The sequence below is a fragment of the Cynocephalus volans genome, chromosome 9 (assembly GCF_027409185.1).
Source record: "Cynocephalus volans isolate mCynVol1 chromosome 9, mCynVol1.pri, whole genome shotgun sequence".
Taxonomy (NCBI): Eukaryota; Metazoa; Chordata; class Mammalia; order Dermoptera; family Cynocephalidae; genus Cynocephalus; species Cynocephalus volans.
The window spans coordinates 73,065,417-73,087,615 of record NC_084468.1 but is presented as its reverse complement, the minus strand read 5'-3'; the positions used below and the strand labels follow the sequence as shown (position 1 = coordinate 73,087,615).

At 34.4% G+C, this 22,199-nt stretch overlaps 1 protein-coding gene across 8 annotated transcripts in view; it reads left to right on the top strand.

Annotated features, from left to right (window-relative positions):
- WDFY3 (WD repeat and FYVE domain containing 3) overlaps window positions 1–22,199 on the top strand; it is a 273,216-nt gene that overhangs the window by 49,576 nt on the left and 201,441 nt on the right. For all 8 annotated transcript variants that reach the window (XM_063108855.1, XM_063108859.1, XM_063108857.1 and 5 more), the window contains one exon: window positions 15,860–15,959. The gene's annotated coding sequence lies outside the window, so the exon portion shown is untranslated. The remainder of the gene's footprint in view (window positions 1–15,859; window positions 15,960–22,199) is intronic.

The following is a 22,199-nucleotide window of genomic DNA, read 5'->3' as shown; positions in this document are numbered from 1 at the left end:
TGTTTCTTTACAAATTACCAAGTTTTAGGTATTCAGTTATCAGCAACAGAAACAGACTGATATACATGCCGCCATCACTTTTTTTGAGCATGTCATTATTTTCATTGCTTATAATAAGGCTTATCGTGTGCCTTTAATGTACAGCACTGAGTTATTTCTCCTAGGAGCCCAGCAGCGCTCCTGCTGCGGGTTCGGATCCTATATAGGGATGGCCGGTGCGCTCACTGACTGAGCACGGTGCGGCCGGTTACAAAAAAAAAGACAAAATAAACAAACAAGCAAACAAACAAACAAACAAACAAAAAAACAAAAAACCAAGACCTGGATGCTTGGTATGTACACATTGCTGCTGGGTATCTTTGCTTCTGCACGCTATCAGTGAACAAAGCTAGAAAATGTATATATCTTTATACATACACATATATATGCATACACACAAAAGTACTACAACAAGTTCATGGAAAACTAGAATTAAAAGATAATATGAATCTTTCCATGAACTTGTTGTAGTACCTTCATGTGTGTACGCATTTGCATGTATATGCCCGTGTAACATGGACATATGTATGAATATGGATTTTTTTTTTTTTAGAAATATGAATTCACATTGATACCTAGACTCTCCCACAATTTGCTATAGTGAGAACATGGGCTCCCAACAATACTGACATTTGTACTCATTTGCTCTAAATGAGTGTCATCTAAAATAGTTTCAGAATTGCTTTACCTGTATCACTAAAAACCAACACCCTACCTGATACAAAACCAACTTTATTATTTTCGAGTTTATCCTTCTGATGTTTCTTTTTATAACAATGTATTAATCTGTTTTCTGTTGTTTATAACAGAATAACTGAAACTGGGTAATTTATAAAGAAATGAAATTTATTTCTTACAGTTTCAGAGTCTGGGAAGTCCATATCCAGGGGACACATCTGGTAAAGGCCTTCTTCTACAGTGATGTAGAGTATCACATGGTGAGAATGGGCAACACAAGAGAGCTAACCTGCTCACTCGCTCTCCTTATAAAACCATCAGAACCACATTACTCCATGAATGAATCGATCCGTTCATGAGAGTACAGTCCTCACAATCTAATCCCTTCTTATTTCTCCTTTTTTCTCACACAAAAGAGAGCATACTGTCTGTGTAAACAATTTGGCACTTAGCTGTTTGCACTGAAAAATATACCCTGGAAATCATTTCCTATCTGATCGTAGAGATTCTTGTCATTCTTTGTTTGTATATATACCAGTTTATTCTTCCTGTCTTCTATGTTTGTGTATATCTACATAATTTCTAGTATTTTTACAGTTATGCAGTGCTGCAGTGAATAACCTTGTGTCTTTTTATACTGATGGAAGTATATCTTCAGGATAAATATAGGAGTGGGATTACTGGGTCTAGGTGGTCAGTGCGTAAGTAGTTTTTCTAGATGATACCAAATTCCTATCTATAGGGGTTGTACTATTTTGTGTTCCCACCAGCAATGTATGAGAGTGCCTCTTTTCCCACAGCCTCATCAAGAGAGTGTATTTGTCAAGCTTTTGAATTTTTGCCAATCTGAAGGGCAAGGAGATAAGTATCTCAGTGTAGTTTTAATGTGCATTTTTGTATTATGAGTGAAGTTTTACATCTTTTCAGTTTGATAAGGGCCATATGTATAGGGGAAGATGTCTGTACATAACTTTTTCAATTTCCCTTCTAGGATTTTTGGTCGTTTTCCCTTCAATTATTAAGGTCTTTGTATGTTAGGAATATTAGTTCTTCATCTGTAATGTACATTACAAATATTTTTTCCTGATTTTCTTATTTGTCTTTTGACTGTCCTTATGGTGGTTTTTGCCATTCAAAGTTTTTAAAAATTTTTATGTAATCAAACTTATTAATGATTATTGCACTGGTATTTTGAGTTATAGTTAGAAAATAATTAATTTGAAATGAATTTTCTGTATTTGACAGGAAAAGGATGAGGTAGTTAAGTACCAGAGAATTTGAGATAATTCTCTGTGCTCTATTTATCACTGTCCCACAATCTTACACTTTAAAGCCTTAACCAGAAAGATCTGGTATTTCATGTATAGAATAGGCAAATTTATTTTCCTTTTAACTTTTTATTATAGAAAATTTCAAATATCCATAAAATTAATACTCATGTACCTGTCACCTAGCTTCAGTAGTTATCAATTCTTTTAAAACTCCCATACCTAATGACCTAGATTATAGGTTTTCAGTTACTGTGAATTATTCTTATAAAGAGGAGAGTTTGGACTAGACTAATAGGCTTTGGCCAACTGGCCTCCCAGGTTCTCTGGCCTCTTTTCAATGGTGTTGGCATCAGACCTGACTTCTTTTAGGCTTCTGTAAATCCACCATCTCCACAAATCTGAAGTTTATAGAAAAAAAAGACGCGAAAGATACAGTAATAGGTTGGAGACTAATAATGTTGCCATGAAATCAGTGAAATAATTCAAAAGGCTTAGCTAATTGATGCATTTAAAGTTATTATCTCTTATTTTGGTCAAGGTAAATACTATTTATTTTATACATACATATATATTTGTATGTATATATGTTCATCTCTTTTCCATGGTCCAATGTTATTAGAGTAGAACCAGCAAGCATCTTTTATAAGTGAGTCTAACACAACTTACAGATGTTTGCTAGCTGGAATCTAAATGTAACAAAATACTAAAAAATTGTAATTTACTTAATGGAATTTTCTTTGTACTATAATTATTTTAAACTTAACTCATATTACTTTCATTTGTTAGAAATTGTTTTATTAATTCAGTATATTCATTTTTAATTTATCAGGAGTCCGTGATTAATTTGAAGGAATGACTACAGATCACAAGAGCTCTGGGATTTCTTCATTTCATTTTATTTTAAGGGCCTGTACTCTATTTGTAACAACATTCTTGATACATTGAAACCCAGTTGAAGTACTGCATTAGAGTTTTAGAATAGCTTTTCTCTCCTACTTAAGTAGAAGCTGATCAGTTATTTGCTGGTAATCATGCGCTGAGAGTTGCAGTATTCTTCTGAAAATACTTTATCAAAGTAAGGAAGGAAAATCAAGCAGTCCATTCTTCATCTAATGACTGTAAATCATTTGCATAAGTAAAGTTCACATTTGGTTTCTTTTTTTCATAGAGAGCAGTAGTGGTAGTGATCATGGCAAGCAGAATGCTTTCTGACAAGAAGTGGATGGAAAGGACTGATACGTATAATCACTGGGGCATATTGCTCCATAGGCCTGTATTCATTATTTTTCCTGTGCCCATTTCTTGTGAACTGTCTAGATGGACTAAATGCTACTTTTTTATTGTTTTTTCCATTTCTTGACCTGTCGTTTTTGTGTTTTCTGTTTTTAGGTTAAGATATTGTTCATCTTTTCCTTGAAATTACAGTTTGTCCACCAAAAGATGGTTTTCTTGTAGCTATCCAGCATGATGACAAAACATGATCTTTTTATGGTTAATATTTACCCCTAAATATATGACAGTTCTCTTCTTTTGTGGGTTAGGAACATTGAATTTAATTTCAGGGTTAAGTTTATTATGAAACAGAGGTTCTTTATTAGCTTGTAGAAAATAGTAGCATTCTTGATTAGAAAACAACATGGCAAGTAATTGGTTTTGTGCCACTTGCCAAAAGTATGAGACACATTGTGGGGTATGTGTGTGTATAATTAATACCTTTTTTTTCCGAGTTCCTGTTAATTGTGGTTTACACACTTAAAATTGCTACTACCTAGAGGTTCTACAGTTTGATTATTAAAAATTTGAGTGCACATATTTTTCTATTAGTAGTTCTGTTTTTAAACTGGTTTAAAGAGAGAATTCTAGATGTGGAAATAGAAACAAAGTAAAAATAGACAACTAAAGACTTTAAGTCTGCAGTGATCTTGGCTTTTATTCCCAGGGAGTGTTTGTGAGTTTAGCTTGGCTTGAATGCCAAGTTCTTGCTATAAAAACAAAAATCCTTTTGGGTTCATTTACAGGCTTCTTCTTTAGTGTGGCCAGGGAATTGGATTCTTTATTTTAGTGTTGGATGTATACTTTGAAGGTAGTACTGTGTCAGTTTAAGTTGTCTGAAACTTTTGTTGTAATAGACTTTAGATTAATTAAATTTTGTGTTTCAGGAGTAATATTGAATCTTAAATCCTTTATTTTTTTAAATTGCAGTAAAATATACATAACCTAAAAATTGCCATTTCAGTTATATTTAAGTGTACAAGTCTGTGTGGCATTATGTACATTCAGAATGTTGTGTAACGATCACCGATGTCTGTTTCTAGAATTTTTTCATCATCCCAAACAGGAACTCTGTACCCATTAGGCAATAATTCCCCATTTTCCTCTCTCCTGGCCTCTGGTAACCTGTATTCTACTTTCTTTCTTAATGAATTTGCCTATTGTAGGTATTTCATATAAATGTGATCATACAATACTTGTCCTTTTGTGTCTGGCTTTTTTCACTTGGTGTAAAGTTTTTAAGGTTCATCCATGTTGTTGAATGTATCAAACCTTAATTTTTTTTTCATGGCAGACTAAAATTCCATTGTATGTATATACCACATTTTGTTTATGCATTTATATGTTGGTGCACACACAGGTTATTTTCACCTTTTGCTATTGCGAAAACTGCTGCTAAGAACATTGGCATACAAGTATTTGTTTGAGTCATGTTTTCAATTACCTTGAAAATAGAATTTCTGGGTCATATGCTAAACTCTATGTTTAAATTTTTGAGGAAGTATTAAACTTATTTTACACAATGGCTGTACCATTTTATATCCTACCAGCAGTGCGTGAGGGTTCCAATTTTTCTACATTCTCATTAGCACTTTTTATTTTCCATTTTTTGAATAATAGACATCCTAGTGGGGCGGGAAGTGGTATGTCTCTGTGATTTTGATGTGCACTTCCCTGACTAGCGATATTTCAGCATTTTTGAATATTTGGTTTGTTTGTTTTAGTTTTTTGTTTGTTTTGGTGGCTGGTCAGTACAGGGATCAAGCCTGGACCTTGGTGTTAACAGCACCATGCTCTAAGCAACTGAGCTAACTTGCCAGCCTGAGCATTTTTTCATGTGTTTACTGGCCATATGTGCATCTCCTTTGGTGAAATGTCTGTTCAAGTCCTTTGCTCATTTCTTAATTGGGTTGGCTTTTTTGTTGTTGAGTTGTAAGTGTTCATTATGTATTCTGGATATTAAACCCATATCAGATATATGATTTGCAAATATCTTCTCCCTCTCAGATAGTTGTCTTTTCATTCTGTCAATAGTGTCTTTGATGCATCAAAGTCTTTAATTTTGATGAAGTCCAGTTTATTTTATTTTTTCTGTGTTTTTGGTGTCATATTGAAGGAACCATCACCAAATCCATGGTGACAAAGATTTGCTCTCATTTTCTTGTGAAAGTTTTACAGTTTCAACTCTTAAATTTAGGTCTGTGATTCATTTGAAGCTAATTTTTGTATGCAGATATCCAGTTTTCCCAGCACTATTTTTATTTTATTTTATTTTATTTATTTATTTATTTATTTATTTATTTTGTGACCGGCCACACTGCACTCAGCCAGTGAGCGCACTGGCCATCCCCTATATAGGATCCGAACCCGCAGCGGGAACGCTGCTGCACTCCCAGTGCCACACTCTCCCGAGTGCGCCACAGGGTCGGCCCCCAGCACTATTTTTATTGAAGAGACTTTCTTTTCCCTATCGAGTGGTCTTGGCCTCCTTGCTGAAAATCAATTGGCCATATATGTGAAAGTTTTTTTCTGGGCTCTCTATTCTATTCCATTGTTCTGTATGTCCATCCTTATGCCAATACCACACTATTTCCATTACCGTATTAAATTTTTATTTTTAATTGGCTATATTATTACTCTTAATGTGTGCCTTTAAAAATGTTTCTACTATGTATCTTTAAGTTTTGCTTTTAATAGTTTCTTTCAGTTGACAGTACTCCAAAAGAACTGCAAATATCAAATTTATTATGAATACTGATAAAGTTATACCAGGAAAATTAATGTTAAAGCAAGCAAATTTTTGGTTATTTAATTGATATTGTACATTTTTTGGAAATTAGAGAATTAGAGGGGAAAGCATGAAGATAAAAAATGAAATGTTGTTTGTACTTGCTTATAGAAAGAATATAAGAATAAGAAAGACCAATTATGTACATAATCTAGTAAGTGATCCTTTAATTTCATATTAAATGTCAGTTTTATTTTAGTTACAGAAATAATCTACTTACTGAAAATCTTCAGGGATTTTATATAAGAAAATATCAGTATTTTGTAAGGATTATTTTCAATAGAGTGGGCAATGGCAGACTCTTAAGCCATTACTGAATTACTGTGTTCAGTCTCTCTTTATGTTACAAATGTTTAATTTTGTGTCCTTTCATACTGCAACAAAGACTAGAAAATTAGAAGAACATTAGATGTCATTTTCTTTTACTTGTTGATATACAAATTTTATTTTTATCACTTTTTCCAGGGTAGGTTTTTGTCCTCCCTCCCTTCTATTATAAAAAGAAAATTTCCCCAACGTTTTTACCATAGCTCTTAAATAAATTATTTGGGATTCAGGATTATGAAGTAGAAATATTTTATAACAAGAATACTGAGTTATAAATTAAAGGCAAAAATATCTAAGAAAGTATAATTTCTGCTTTCTTGGGGTTTATAATCAGGTGGATAGCTAGATAATAAACAGATAAATAGACATTTCTCAGTAGTGATAAGTGCTGTCTATGGAAGAAATGAAGAAGATGAGGTGATAGAGGGTGATGGGAAGGCAGAGGTCAGAAAAGGCTTGTCAAGAGAGGCAGTCTTGAAGCTGAGACTGAAGTAGCTGTTTCTGGTAGGAACTTACAGGAAGAGGGAAGGCCCTGCAATGTGAACAGTTGGTGTTCTAGGAGTTGAAAGGATGCCTGGAGATGTCTAGCAGGAAAGTGGAATGCAGTTTGAGAGGTAGAAAGGGATCAGATTATCTAGAGTTTAAGGGGCCATGAGAAGGAGCATGAATTTTATTCGACCATTAAAGGGTTTTGAAGTTAACGTATTATGGTGTCTGTTAACAACAAAAAAAAGGCATTTTGGCTACAGAAGAGAGAATGGGGAGGAGAGAAAGTGGGAAAATCCTAAGGAGACCGTTATAGTAGTACAAGTAAAAGATGACGGCAGCTTGATCTGAAGTGATGGGAGAGAAAAGAATGGATTTGAAATCTGTTTTGTCAGTAGAACCAGTGGAACTTAACATGGAGAGTGTAAGGGAGGAGGAAAGCAAGGACAATACCCATTTCTGGCTTGAGTCGATGGGTGAGTGGTAATGTCCTTAAGTGAGACTAGAGGTCAGTGAGAGGGGAAATCAAGCGTTTATTTTTGAACTGTTAATTTTGTGATGTCTGCAAGTCATCTAGTGGAGATGTCAGGTGGCAACCAGTTATGCAATACTGGAGCTCAGAGACTCAGGAGGAGATATAAAGATGGTATTTAAAGTTGTGAAATGGATAACAACCTTTTTAGGGAGAGAACTCAAGCCTTTAGAGTTTATATGCGTGGGCCACATTCTTGCTTGCTTTGTAAAAAACAGAAGACAAACTGTAACACAAAAAGTTTGGTTTATTTATATTAATATATATTAAAGACATGTATGCTTTCTTTTGTTATTTATTTTATTTTATTTTTTAAAGTTTTGGTGGCAGTGTAATATATGACAGGTTTAAATCTCCACTTGGCCTGCCATTTGTTGAATGAGTGTGTAACAAAGCCACTTACTAACTGTGTGGCTTTGGAATTTTGCCTCTCTGTGCCTGTTTCCTTATCTGCTGAAGGGAATAACAGCAGAGTTGCTTTGAAGATTAGATGAATTGATTTATCTAAAGTTTCTAAGACAGTGTCTTGTACATAGTAAATACTCAATATTCTCTTATTTTCCTTTTCCTTGCTCTTAATTTGTTTACATGTATGTCTGTGAGCAGTATAGCCACCTTGAGACAGAGGTTTTATATTTAATGCGTGGGTTCTCCCAGTTCTTATGTGGTTTCAAATTGATAGAGTCTTAGTCTGTTCAGGCCAGTATAACAACATACCTTAAACTGGGTAGCCTGTAAACAACAGAAATTTATTTCTCACAGCTTGGGAAGCTAATATGCACAAGATCAATGCACAGACAGATTTGCTATTTGGTCAGAGCCCACTCCCTCATAAATGGCCGTTTTATCACTGTGACCTCACATGTGAGCAAAGGACCTTTCTCAAGCTTCTTTTATTAGGGCACCAGTCCTATTCATGAGGACTCCACCCTCATGACCTAATTACCTGCCAAAGGCCACACCTAATACCATAACCTTCAAGGTTAGGATTCAACATTTGAATTTGAGGTGAAACACAGACATTTAAATCATAGCGAGGCCACATAGTAAATATATCAGGCTGTGTGGGCCATAATGTCTCTGCAGCTGTTCAACTCTGTTGCTGTAGCACAAAAGCAGCCTTAGAAGATACAAATGAGCATGGTTGTGTTCCAATAAAACTTTATTTACAAAATCAGGCAGCCGGCCTGATTTGACCTACAAGCTATAGTTTGCCTACACTGGTAGAATATATAATGATCAGATCATTTCTGAAACACTCACTCTCTAAAATGGTTCTCCTGTGCTGGCCAGTTAGTTCAGTTGGTTAGAACACAGCATTATAACATCAAGGTCAAGGGTTCAGATCCCTGACCTGGCCAGCCACCTAAAAAATAAATAAATAAAAAAATAAATAAAATGCTTCTCCTATCATCAGATGAGTGGATACAGAAAATGTGGTACATCTACACAATGGAATACTACTCAGCTATAAAAACGAATGAAATACTGCCATTTGCAACAACATGGATGGACCTTGAGAGAATTATATTAAGTGAAACAAATCAGGCACAGAAAGAGAAATACCACATGTTCTCACTTATTGGTGGGAGCTAAAAATTAATATATAAATTCACACACACACACACACACACACACAAACCGGGGAGGGGGGAAGAAGATATAACAACCACAATTATTTGAAGTTAATACGACAAGCAAACAGAAAGGACATTGTTGGGGGGGAGGGGGGGAGGGAGAAGGGAGGGAGGTTTTGGTGATGGGGAGCAATAATCAGCCACAATGTATATCGACAAAATAAAATTAAAAAAAAAAATAAATTAAAAAAAAAAAAAATGCTTCTCCTAGATCAGCTTTGAACCTTTGCTCATGTATCCTATACTTAAAATTCTGTTTTTGTTTTTTGTCACTGGATCCATTCCATTTGCCTACATGTAGCAAACCAGTATATAGTTTGCGTTTCTCTATGTAGATGATCTTTAGTTCAAGTTTCCTACTAACCCTAACAAATGATTTCTCAGTTTGTGGTTTTTTTGTTACTCCATAGATAAGCTAAGTGAAAAACTTAACAGATTGATAAATCAGATTTTTAAAATACTGTGCCTGAGAATTATAGTTTATTTTAATTCAGTCCTTTGCCTTGACTGTCAGAGTTGGTACCAGAAAGTTGTTAAATTTGAATCCATGCTAGTAAAGTTGAACCTGAGAGGTAAGATAATGAAGTTGAATATGAATGGCAGAATAATGATCATTAAGAGCACTAATGATGGAGCCAGATGGCCTGATTATATATCTAGGCTTTTCTACTTACTAGCCTTGTGATCTTGGGCTAGTTACTTCATTTTTCTGCCTCTCAATTTCCTCTTCCGTAAAATGTTGGTAATAATAGTACCTATAGGGTGGTTTGAAGATTAAATAAGTACTTAGGACTTGTCTTAACTATCACAAATAAATAAAAATACCATTTCAAGCATAAGATATGTAGTATCTAGAAATATTTGTTACTGTTAAATTTAAGTAATTCCAAATAATTTACCATTTAAAATGATAAATAGAAAAGGACATCATTGTGGATGGTATTCTCTTCTCTTTTTTAACCATGGGCATATTTAAAGTACCAGTATTTTCTCTGTGTTTACCTCATGACGACTATCTAGTATCTGGCTCTCAGTGAATGTTAATTAAGTGAATGGGAATTTGTATTTCCATATCAAGGTGCTAATTTTCCAGTCATTCTCCTATTTTCTATAAGACCCATTTTTTGTCTGATTTGGAGAAAGTGATCTATTGCTTATTTTAAAATATGTTGTTTGGTATTGTATTATAAACTAAGATAATCCATGAATTGTTTTTAAGGCCTTTTGGTAAGCCGTCATGTATGTGAAATGATGAAATTATGACTTACGTCATTTAACTCACTTTCCATACCTCCTAATGCAAACCCTATAACTATATACAAATATATAATATTATAATATTTAATCATAATAGGCTGTATTAATAACTGACATATTAAAATAGCTATTAAAAATGGACCATACCATTTTATAGCTATCTTGGCTTCAGTTTTTCTTATTATACCATAGCTTATGAGATATAAACTTATTTTAATATTTAGTAATAAGGCTGGCCAGTTAGCTCAGTTGGTTAAAGCAAGGTGTTATAACACCAAGGTCAAGGGTTCGGATCCCCATACTGGCCAGCTGCTTCCCCCGCTCCTCCAAAAAAAAATTGAATAATAATAAGAAAATGCCTCTTCAATAATATTTCTTTTTTCCTCTATATTTTGTTTTTATAACTATTAGATTGAACCATAAAAATACTGATACTCTACCCTTCCTGACCTAATAAAAATGGCAATTTTATTTGATTCAACCTAATAGAAAGTAAGCATTTTTTTCTAAAAGTTTTATAGTCTTTGTGATTTGGTTTGATTTCAGCAGTTTGTGACTTTTATTCAACAACATAATTAGCTTTTTAAGTTTTTAAATCCTGATAATGTACATCTTCTGGGAGACCCTGAGGACTTTAAGTGGTTGGTTAGAAGCTATTTGTTAAGTTTTTAATATTCTGGCACCTAGTAAAATGCTTTATATACATTATCTCTAATCCTGGCAATAAACCTGAAAAAGAGTCATCATTGTCAACGGCAAAGCTAGGATATGAACCCTTTTTATGACCTAATCTTGGAAGTCACATAGTATCCCCACTCAAGGAGAACAGAGATAGGCTTTTCCTTTTGAAAGTAGGAGTGTCAAAGACTTTGCTGACATTTTAAAATCACCACAAAATGCTGGGACATTTGGATGTACTTTCTGTCATGATGAAAAATTTATTTTGCCCTTTATAAAAGCTCCTTCTCTTTGATCTTGATGTAAATGTTTTACAAAAGATTAGTAGTCAGTCCTAAGTTCTTTGTCTTCAAAATTTTAACTTAAGATATGGTCTGTTAATTATACACAATGGAAGCAATTAGTCTGAATGTTTTTGCTGGTATCTCAGAGAGCTTCATCTTCTAGTTTTTCATGTTTGATTTTTTAAACCTATTTTATTGGATTTAAAAAATATATAACCAATTTATGTTGTTTTTATTGTTTAACCTGTAAAAGCACTAAAATCTACTTTTTGTTTTCCCTGATATTATTTTGTATTTACCAGATTTATCTTTTTGATTAATTCTGGGTGACAGTTAACAGGCTGCTGTTGGGCAATTTGCAGGTCTGGTTGCCTGAAAGAAAATTGCAGCCCGTATACTGAACTAAAACATATGTGGTATTGACCTTTGGTATGTAGATAAAATGCCAGATTTTCTTGGCAGCTTGGAGTTGGGAAAGAGCTTTGAGAGCTAGTGAGAAAACTTGAATATATGAAAGAGGCTCACAACTATAATATAAACCACACCTTTATGTTCATGGCTAATCTAGAGAGTGGAAGGGAGGTATTCTGAGATAACATGAATTGCAGTATTTTTTCATGTACTATGTCATATTTGACAGGGAAAATATTGCATTCAGGACTTTATATTCACCCTCAGATATCAGCCTGTCAAACTATGTGCACAAAAATCACAGAGAAATACTGAGATGGGTTATTGATTTAATGCCCTATGGTGAATCAATGATAAAACCAGGAATAAAACCCAAGAGCATAGTGACCCAGACTGCCCTTTCTGATCTTCCTTGGCAAACTCTCAAATTCTTTGCCTTGAGTTTTTAGAGTTTGTTTCTTAGCTAATTTATTGTTTTTCTTTTAACTGTCTGCTATGGTTTGAATGTGTCCCCTCCAAAATTCAGGTGTTGAAACTTCCTGGCCATTGTGGTGGTAGTAAGAGGTGGTGCCTTTAAGAGGTGATAGGTCATGAGGGCTTCTCCCTTATGAATGGGATTAAAGGCCCTTATAAAAGAGGCTTCACACAGCATTCAGTCTCCTGCCTTTCCACCTCCCACCATGTGAGGACACATTATTCCTCTCCAGAGGATGCCACAACAAGGCACCATCTTGAAAGCAGAGAGTAGCCGTCTCCAGACAACCAAACTTGCTGGTGCCTTGACCTTGGATTTCCCAGCCTTCAGAACTGTGAGGAAATAAATTTCTATTATTTATAAATTACCCTGCCTCAAGTATTCTGTTATCATAGCCAAATGGGCTAAGATACTATCATACTGTTTTTAATTTTTTTATTTTTTAGATTATTATAAAGAAAAGTTGACCTCTTTTTAGTTTATAGTTCTATGAATTTTGATACATATACAGATTAGTGTAACCACTACCACAATGAGGATATAGAACAGTTTTATCTCCCCAAAAACTTCCTTGCGCTATCTCTTTATAGTCATAATCTCCCTCTACCTTCTAACCCCTGAAAACCACTAATCTATCTCCATCAATATAGTTTCCTCTTTTCAAGAATGTCATATAAAAGGAATCATAAAGTATGTAATGTTTTGAGGCTGGTTTCTTTCACTCAGCATAATGCCTTTAAGACTTGTCCTGGTTATTACATGTATCACTTTTATTGAGTTGTATGGGAATGTCATAGTCTGTGTATCCATTCACCTGTTGAAGTACATTTAGGTTGCCTCCATTTTCTGGCCATAATGAAATACAGCTGCTATAAACTTTCGTGTGTGGGTTTTGTGTTAATGTAAGTTTTCATTTTTTTAGTGCAAGGGTCAGCAAACTTTTTCTGTAAAGGGCTAGATAGGAAGTATTTTTGTCATATGGTATTGGTTGCAGCTACTCTGCTGTTGTGCGAAATTAGCCATAGACAATACATAAATGAATGGATATGGCTGTGATCCAATAAAACTTTATTTACAAAAATGGGTGGACCAGATTTGGCACATGGTCGTAATTTGCCAATCTCTGTTCTATGGTAAATACTTACAGTATTTACCTAGGAATGGGATTGCCTGGGACTTGATAAGTACATGTTTAACTTGATATGAAACTGTCAAACTTCTAAGTTATTGATTTTCATTTTATTTATTTTTTATTTATTTTTATTTATTTATTTTTTGGCAGCTGGCTGTTACAGGGATCCAATCCTTAACCTTGGTGTTATAGCACCACACTCTAACCAACTGAGCCCAGTTTACTGATTTTTCAAAATGCTTAGTTTAGTAACATTTGAATTAATGAGATGTTATTGAACTCCGACCTTATAGTTCACACAGCAGGCTCACATAATTTATGACAGGCTTTGGTCTTGTCTTACATTGAGGATGTATTTTACCTTCTATTTTTATATATATTTGTGTGTGGTCTTTTGGCTTGAATGTGTCTTATTTTCATAGATAAAATGCATACCCTTTTTTCAGTAATTTTTATTTGAATCAATTAGGATATGATGGGACATTCTAAGAAGGTTGCCTTTTTTAGGTATGTATTAGGTGCAAAGAATCAGAGTGAGAGTTGCTAGGTTTTTAAATCAATTAAACTAATTGATTTTATCTTAGAAATTGATTATAACTAGATAGGCAGCAATCATACCAAGGCGTGAAATCTCTTTAGAAGCCAGTTTGTTTGTTTGTTTCAATGGCAAACCCAGACATTTTCAGCATGGATGCCAAACCCAGACTGTTTGTCCATAATGGGAGCTCACCTATGAGTCCATGTTTTTGTTTGTGTAAAGTTCCTGATGAGTACTTAGCTGTTAAATCTCAGGTTTATACCCAAGTATTCTTGGAGTTCTTCTTAGGAACAGCATCCTATAGATGCTATTGGAAGTTGTTTCTTTCATCTTTGGGATGCAGAATTAGCCTTTCATTTTGTTGTGATTTCCTTTGCCACAAAAGCCAGGATTTGAGGTTGAAAGGAAGGCAAAACTCCTTGGATATGCCAGCAGCTAATGAAGGTGGAGATGATGATTAAAGCAAAGGAAGTATATCTTTCTTTTTTTTTTTTTTTTGTCGTTTTTTCGTGACCGGCACTCAGCCAGTGAGTGCACCGGTCAGTCCTATATAGGATCCGAACCCGCGGAGGGAGCGTCACCGCGCTGCCAGCGCAGCACTCTACCAAGTGCGCCACGGGCTCGGCCCGGAAGTATATCTTTCTGGTTATGGTTTACTATTACTTTTTCTCTTCTGAAAAAGCAGTGAAGGCTCGGGACCATGACAACGTCAGGGAGGTGGAAGAACATTTTGTACTAATGGTAGTCCTCCTCGCTTAATGTGATGGTTGAATGGTTGTGTCTGTGAGTGGGAAGTGCTTCTGTTGATATGACATGGTTTTTTAAGAGAGGTAACTGGAGGACAAGCTCTTTCCTACTTTCTGTGGGTTTGGACACTGGCAATAGAATCATTGATCTGGCAATTGAACTGGCAGTTGAACTTGATCTCCTTTGAGAATCAAAAAAAAGTCATGGATCATCTGTCTAGAATATACGTATATTCACAAATTTAGAATGAAATTTCAGGGGTTCATTTTCCCCCATGCCTGCACTGTTCAATATAACTTTCTGTGATAGTTGAAATGTTCTGTACTGGTTCTGTCTAATACAGTAGACACTAACCACATATGGCTGTTGAGCACTTCAAATGTAGCTAATGCAACTGAGGAACTAGACTTTTTTACTTAATGTATTTAAATTAATTTGAATTTGTTTAAATAGCTATATTGAACAAGACAGGCTTTACCTCTCACATGTCCCGTAGATTAGAATCCCTATAAAAGAGGTCCTGTCAATGCTGTTTGTTGGGAGTTTAATTTGTTTACCACAGTTCTGATTTTTGCAGTTGAGCAGTAGTCATTGTATCTTGCTGTTCAGTTAAATTTTAGTTCAGATTTGGTTGTCTCTGAGTGTGTAACTTCTTTGTAATTCAGGGACGTTTTTTGGTTTTTTGCGGGGGGGGATGCTTGCTGGCATGAGGATCTGAACTCTTAACCTTGGTGTTATCTGTACCATGCTCTACCAAGACAGCTAACTGGTCAGCCCTAATTCAGGGAGATTTAAATAATGCAGGATGCAGAGTAGGTTTGTCTTGGGGTATTCAGCTTGTTCAGAGAATGCAAGGTGAATACCTTTTGAGTGCTGCACTGCTGGATCTCTGTTGTCACTTTGTCTTGCATTAGGAACACTCTAGTGATTTAGAACCACCTTTGCCCAACTATGTTAAAAGTGCATTTCTTATACTTGAGTATTATTTAGTAAAAGATAAAAAGGTTACAGGTGACTTCCATAAAATCTGATCTTACATTTCTATGGCAGTGATTTTCAAACCTGGATGCATGTTAGAGTTTACTGGGGAACCTGTAAAAAATCATGCTCCAGCCCCAGAGATTCCAATTTAAATGGGAATGGGTTCTAGGCATCTGAGTATCTTTTAAAGGTCCCTATTGATTCCAGTGTCCAACCAGAGTTGAAAATCTCTCACATATGGGATAATTTGTGGATCTGGTCTACACATGTAGAGTAAAATATTCTGAATTAGACACTAATTTGTAATCTTTTTTCCCCCTTTCTAGTTGGAGCCCAAATTTCAAGTCTTGAGTAAAATACCATCAGGGGAATGAGCCCTATTGTGCTCACACATTCAGAACCTGTTATCCAAGGAATGCCCTAAAGGTCAGTATATGGGAAGAAAAATTAGTGGGGTTTTGTTTTTAATCTTCACTACCATTGGAATTTATTGGTCAGTTAAGACTGTAAATTATTTTTGAGTAGAAATGGCTTTTTTAATTATCTTCATTTGTACTGCAACCATAATGAATTTGATTAATATCATATTTAGGAAATTTAAAATGTGCCTTCTTGAGATTATTTATTTTTAACAGGCTATTTAGAGGTAGGTATATATCATAAATACACCTATATGCTTATACATGTTTAACATATCTTTGCAAAGATATTCAAGAAAGTAGTAATGATGGCTCTAGGAAGGAGAACTGGAGCCTCATGGTGGAATATTTACTTTTATTGGATGTTTTTTTCAGTATGGTCTTTTTAACCCTATGCATGTATTAAATTTCAAAAAGTATTTTTCAATGGCTAAAAATGCTTTTTTAGATTTTTATAAATATGCTTATAGTTTTTTCTATTTGGAAAATAGAAAACAATCTTACAGTCCTTGAAATTGAGGGTCTCTGCTTATTATTTGATATGTTAATCCTTGTTTTGGACGTGTTATTTAGGTGTGTACATCTGCTTTTCCTCTCCTTAACCCAAGTCATGGGTTTTTAGTTTGCTTTATGACACTTTTATTTCACCATGGCCAAATTTGTTTTATATGTATATATACACACATACATATACACACACATATATATATACACACACACACACACACATTTCCACTAATTCTTATTCCTTTACTTATTTCCTACTTTGGCACTACCATTCTTTCAGTCACACAAGCTGGAAATCTGTATTCTCTTTATCTCTTCCTTTTGATCCTGAAAGACATCCAGTTCCCAGATTGTTAATCCGGTGTTGGAGGCGTTACTTGTATTCTACCAGACCACTATGCCCCACCTCTGCCTTCACTGGCACTTTCTTTATTGCTGAAGGATCATTAAAATATATCTATCCGACACTTCACACTATGTTTAGAAATATCTTTTCAATGTAAATTACTCTCCTGCTTAACAGGAGTTTATTGTCAGCCTGACACATAGGGCCTTTTATGATCTGCTTATGTCTGCCTTTTCTATGCAAGCCTCATTTCCAGCTTTTCTCCTTATTCACCCTGTGTTCCAACTAGGCAAAACTACTTGGAGGACCCAGCAGCATGTTTCTGCTTCCTCTTCTGTATACATACAATCTACTTGCTGGAAATAAGGTCCAGCCCATTGTCAGCCAAATGAACTTCTGTTCAGTTTTCAAGATTTCATTCATATGTCTCCTTCTGTATTGATAGTTAACTGCATCTTCCCTGTGTTCCCATAGCATCTTGTTTACTTGTTTGATTATTGTTTATTATAGCAATTATCACATTGCTTCTAGTATATCTCTTAGCTTACCCACAAACCCCTAGAGGATAGAGTATGATGTTTATCTATTACTGGCATCTAGCAGAGTACTTGTATGTAAAAAGTGTTACTAAATGAACAGGAAAGTAAAAGTTAAAATGTATAGATTTTTTGTACTCTTGCTATTTGTAATCATTTGAGCTGACTAATTCAGTGTTTTAGATAACTTAGTAAGGTAAAACTGAATTTTACATTTATGAAGAAAGTGTTTACTAAGTTACTTGTATAACTGAGATTGAGGAAAATGTTCACCTATTTTAAAGAGCTGACATACTTAAAGTGCCTTTAAGTGATTCAGAAGAATATTTCTCATGTATATCATTTATATGGTAAGTAAAAGACAATTTAACTAATATTTAAAGCAAAAACCAAACTAAGCCTTTACCAACATAACCAGAACTTACGTTCTTGAGAGTAATAATGCTATATTTATTTAACATAGATTCTGTTGTTTCAGTGTTTTGCTTATTGTCTCTTCACTGCGTTTTCATTTGATATTGACATTTATTTGCCTTTTATCATTTCTTAGCTTGAATGTAAGGTTTGTGGTAGAAATTTACTATAGTTTCCAAGATTATTTTCCTTATGGATACTTGAATATACATTTAAATTTGATTCTGTGTTACATTTAAAAAATAATAGTTATAAATCTGTAGACCTTGGTGTTTTAGAATTTCTCAAATTTTCAAATAGGGAAATCTAGAGATCAAAATAGAATATCTAGAGATTGAGAAATTTAAGTTCTACCCATCTGTAGAAGTACCTGCTCTAAACTTATCTGTGGTAGACATGAAAAGTATTCCATTTAAAAATGGTTGAGTAAAAAGCATTTGTATTCTATTCTTCTTAATCCTAACTGAGCATAGCTAAAAGAATAAAGAATAGGGAAGAAATCTTTGAACTTTAGCAAAATGAGGAGAAAACCATAATCCCAAGCTTCAGACTGCAAGAAAAGCTGCCAAACACTGTGAACTTGAGAACAAATTGAGGAAGTGTGGGGATATCTACAGGTCTTAAACACAGCACAGAGCTCTCCCACAATAGGTGGCGTGGAGACTACATAGTGGCAGGCAAGGTGAGGCTGCAAGAAAAGACACAGATGAACCTTTTTTTTTTTTTGCAGAAAACAGTGAAAAGAAGAGGCAGAGTAGAGGAGGTAGTGTACAGAGCTGTGTCCTTGGTATCAGTTGATGCAAAGCAGCTGAAGAGAAGTAAACACTGAATCACAGTGTAAACAGTCAACAGCTTACACTTTTCCCTTCTCTTATTCTGCTTCACCTGTACTGGCTTCATGACAGTTCATCAGCCATGCCAAGAATGGACTTACCTTGAGCCTTTGGTTTTGCTTTTCCCTCAGCCTGGAATTCTTTTCCGTTAGAAATTCTTATGGACTACTCCCTCATTTATTCAGGTTTCCATTCTGCTGTTAACTCCTCAGAGAACTCTTCCTTGACCATGAAGACTGAAACAGCAACTCTGGGAACATTGTATTTTCAAAGCTTACTTAATTTTTCTTCACAGCCGTCTTACTACCAGACATGTATTGATTTCTTTATTTTTTTTCTCTCCCTCACTAGAATCTAAGCTCCAAAGGACACAAACTTAAGCAAGTTTCTGTTCTCCCTGTTTGTTCCTGGCACCTAAAATATTGCTTGGAACATAATGGTTGCTTAATAAATATTTGTTAAATAAGTTACTAAACAAACAAACCTACGGGTCTTCTAGTAGGTAGCACAGAATTCCTGTACCCAGTACAGACTGGGTGATCCATGTTGATAGGCTTAAGAGACATTGTCAGCCAATAGCAATAAATGGTTCTTATTTTGACTCTGAGTTATATAAAATAACTATAAAAATAATGACATTTTGAGATAATTGAACATGTAAACACTGGTTATTTCATATTAAAGAATAATGCTTACTAGTTTTAGTATGATAATACTGTATTTTTTAAAAAGTTATTTATCTATTAGAGATAAATATATATATAATCTATGTTATATATAAAGTTTATATATATAAAATGTATGTATAAAGTGTGTGTGTGTACATATATATATATATATATATATACATATTTTATAAGAGATAATATGATGCCTGAGGTTTGACTCAAAATAAGTTAAAATTTCTGACTATTAAAGAAGAGCCTTTTTAAAAAATATATAATGGAGGATAGTAACTGTGCCACTGTATTTAGATCCTGTAGATACATTCAAAAGCATGATGTGTCATTTTATTTAAAACTGTCAATACTTATCATGACATCTTTTGCAACTCTCTACACTCAGGTTGAAAAGTATTAGACATCAACATAAAAATATTAAAGGTGACACCTAGTTATTCTGATTTATGTTAGGGATGGTAAACAAAAAATAATTTGAAGACCATTTTTCTAAATTACCTTTAAACAATTCCCGTTTCCAGGGTTACTTTCTAAGGTGCCTTCCAGGAAAAATTAATGCTAAGGCTGTTGATGTGAACTGAAGGTCTTCCCTAATTTGACTTTCTAATACCTGGAGAGAAATTATTGTGGTGCTCTAAGATTAGGCAGTTGGCACTTGTTAAGATATTCTAGAACCATCATAGACTTTAGTAATATAGTTATGCTGCCCTAAAAACAAAAGGAAATAGAGTTTCCATATGTAAGATATCCATTTGCATTTACTTATTTTCTGCTTTCTCACTCTGTAATCTAATGCAGGTTCCCTAATCACCAAAAGGAGGTGAGCAGAGGAGATTTTTTTCATTATATAATATTATGTTTTTGTAGTATATACATAATAAACATTTTCAAATTATTAATCAGAAGTTTTCTTATTTTTATCATGGTGTTCTGCTTTTTTAAAGTCATGTTTTTTTGTAGCATTTAAAATTAATTTATAAATGAATATTTTACAGTGTATACCTAAAAGATAATTGCCAAAATGAGGATATTTTTTTTTTTGGAAAACAAAAATTACTTATATATGTGTAGCACTGTGAATCAGTCACCAATTTAGTTGTAGAGAATAAAATTCATTCTAGTCAGTTTAAGCAGGAGGGTATTTATTACATGGTATTAATGACTTACAGAATCACAGAGGGGAGAAAAGATCTGAAGAAACAGATTTTAAGCTCATGGTTGAACTTTTAAAAACATCACCCAATGCTGCACCACAGAAACGGTCATTAAAGGAGCTGCTACTTTCTGTATAAATCAGGAGACTGTTGTAGAGTTTGGGAAACTATGGCCTGTAGGCAAAATCTAGCCTATCACCTGTTTATGTATGTCTCTTGAACTGGGTGGTTTTTGCATTTTTAAATATTTGAAAAAAAATCACAAGAATAATGTTTTGTGGCACCTAAAAATTATATGAAATCCAAATTTCAGTGTTTATATGTAAGATTTTATTGGAGCATAGCCATACTTACTCATTTACGTATTGTCATGACTGCTTTTACACTACAATGGTAGTTGTTAAGTAGTTGCAACAGAAACCACATGGCAAAGTATTTATTGTCTGGCTCTTTAACAGAGAAACTTTGCCAACTTCTGCTCTAGAGCACACACTCTCAGTGCCGCTTCAGGAAGCTACCTTTACTGTTGCTTGCTGTATAGCCATGCTGCAAGTATTATGAGCAGCCAAGTGGATGTGACTCACTCTGCCTCCCAGCAACCAGCAGGGTAATTACTGGATACCGGCATCTCTGTCTAAGCAGCTAAAAAATGTATATATGTCATTGACAGTATGGTCTCTGCCTCACTTCATCTTAAGCTTGGGCAAGTAAGTTTGATTGGCTGAACCTAAACTGCAAAAAGAGCCTATCTGCATAACAGTCCATGGAAACCCTGCTATTCTAACTTAGTTCTCATTGCCTTAACAGAAGTTACAGCCTCTTTTCTTTGTTTCTTCAGTAAAAGGGACTGATCAATTTTATCCTCTATTTTTTGCATGATGTTGATTCATAGTTAAATGCAAAAGGTGTCTGTGAATGTGTAACATCATGTACAACACAAAAGACTATAGAAATTTTAGTACTGATATTAATACATTTGTATTTTATGAGGAATACATGAATAAGCTTCAAGCAAAATATTCATAGGAGGGAATAAAAATTGCTTTTAGCATCCTGACAAAGAATAGAGACTTTGCCTTTAAATTAGCAGAGTATGCTAAATCAGGCCAATCAGATAAGGATTCAGGGAGGCATTTCCTGTGAGAATATTTTGGTGAAAGAATATTTTTAATTTAAATCCTTAGTCATAATATCCTAACTCTTTGAAGTTAAATATAAATATTTTCAAGCTAGGCCTTTGGAAAAATATAAATAAATAAAAGCACAAAAATCAGTTTTTAGAGAGAAAAAGAAAAGATGTAATGAAGTTAAAAAAAAATACAAGCTTCCGAAGTGCTAGGGTAGCCTAAGCCCAATGGTGTACTGACAAGCGTTTATAGCAACTGGCTATTCTGGGGCGGGGGAAGCCCTGATTTTTAGTGTTTGCTGATTGCTGTTGTGTAAAATACTCCCACCTTGGATGGTTTGAAGCTATTAATAATTTGACAACTAGCTGTACAGAATTTCTGAAAATTTAGCCATCACCTCTTGCAAAGCTGGTTTCAGCTGGATTCAGCACACGACTTAGCTTAAGCAAAAGGTAAAGAACAGTAGATAAGGCAGAAATATTTTACATTTACATTTATAGTGAATATGCAAGGAAAATATTTCATGAAACCCAAGTTTCTTTTTTAAATAAAAAATGATCATTTTATAAAGTAATATAAAAGTATGTCATTTTATTTGCAGAAGAATAAGGTGTAAACGGTTATTGCTGTTGGAGTGAATTTTCTCTAAT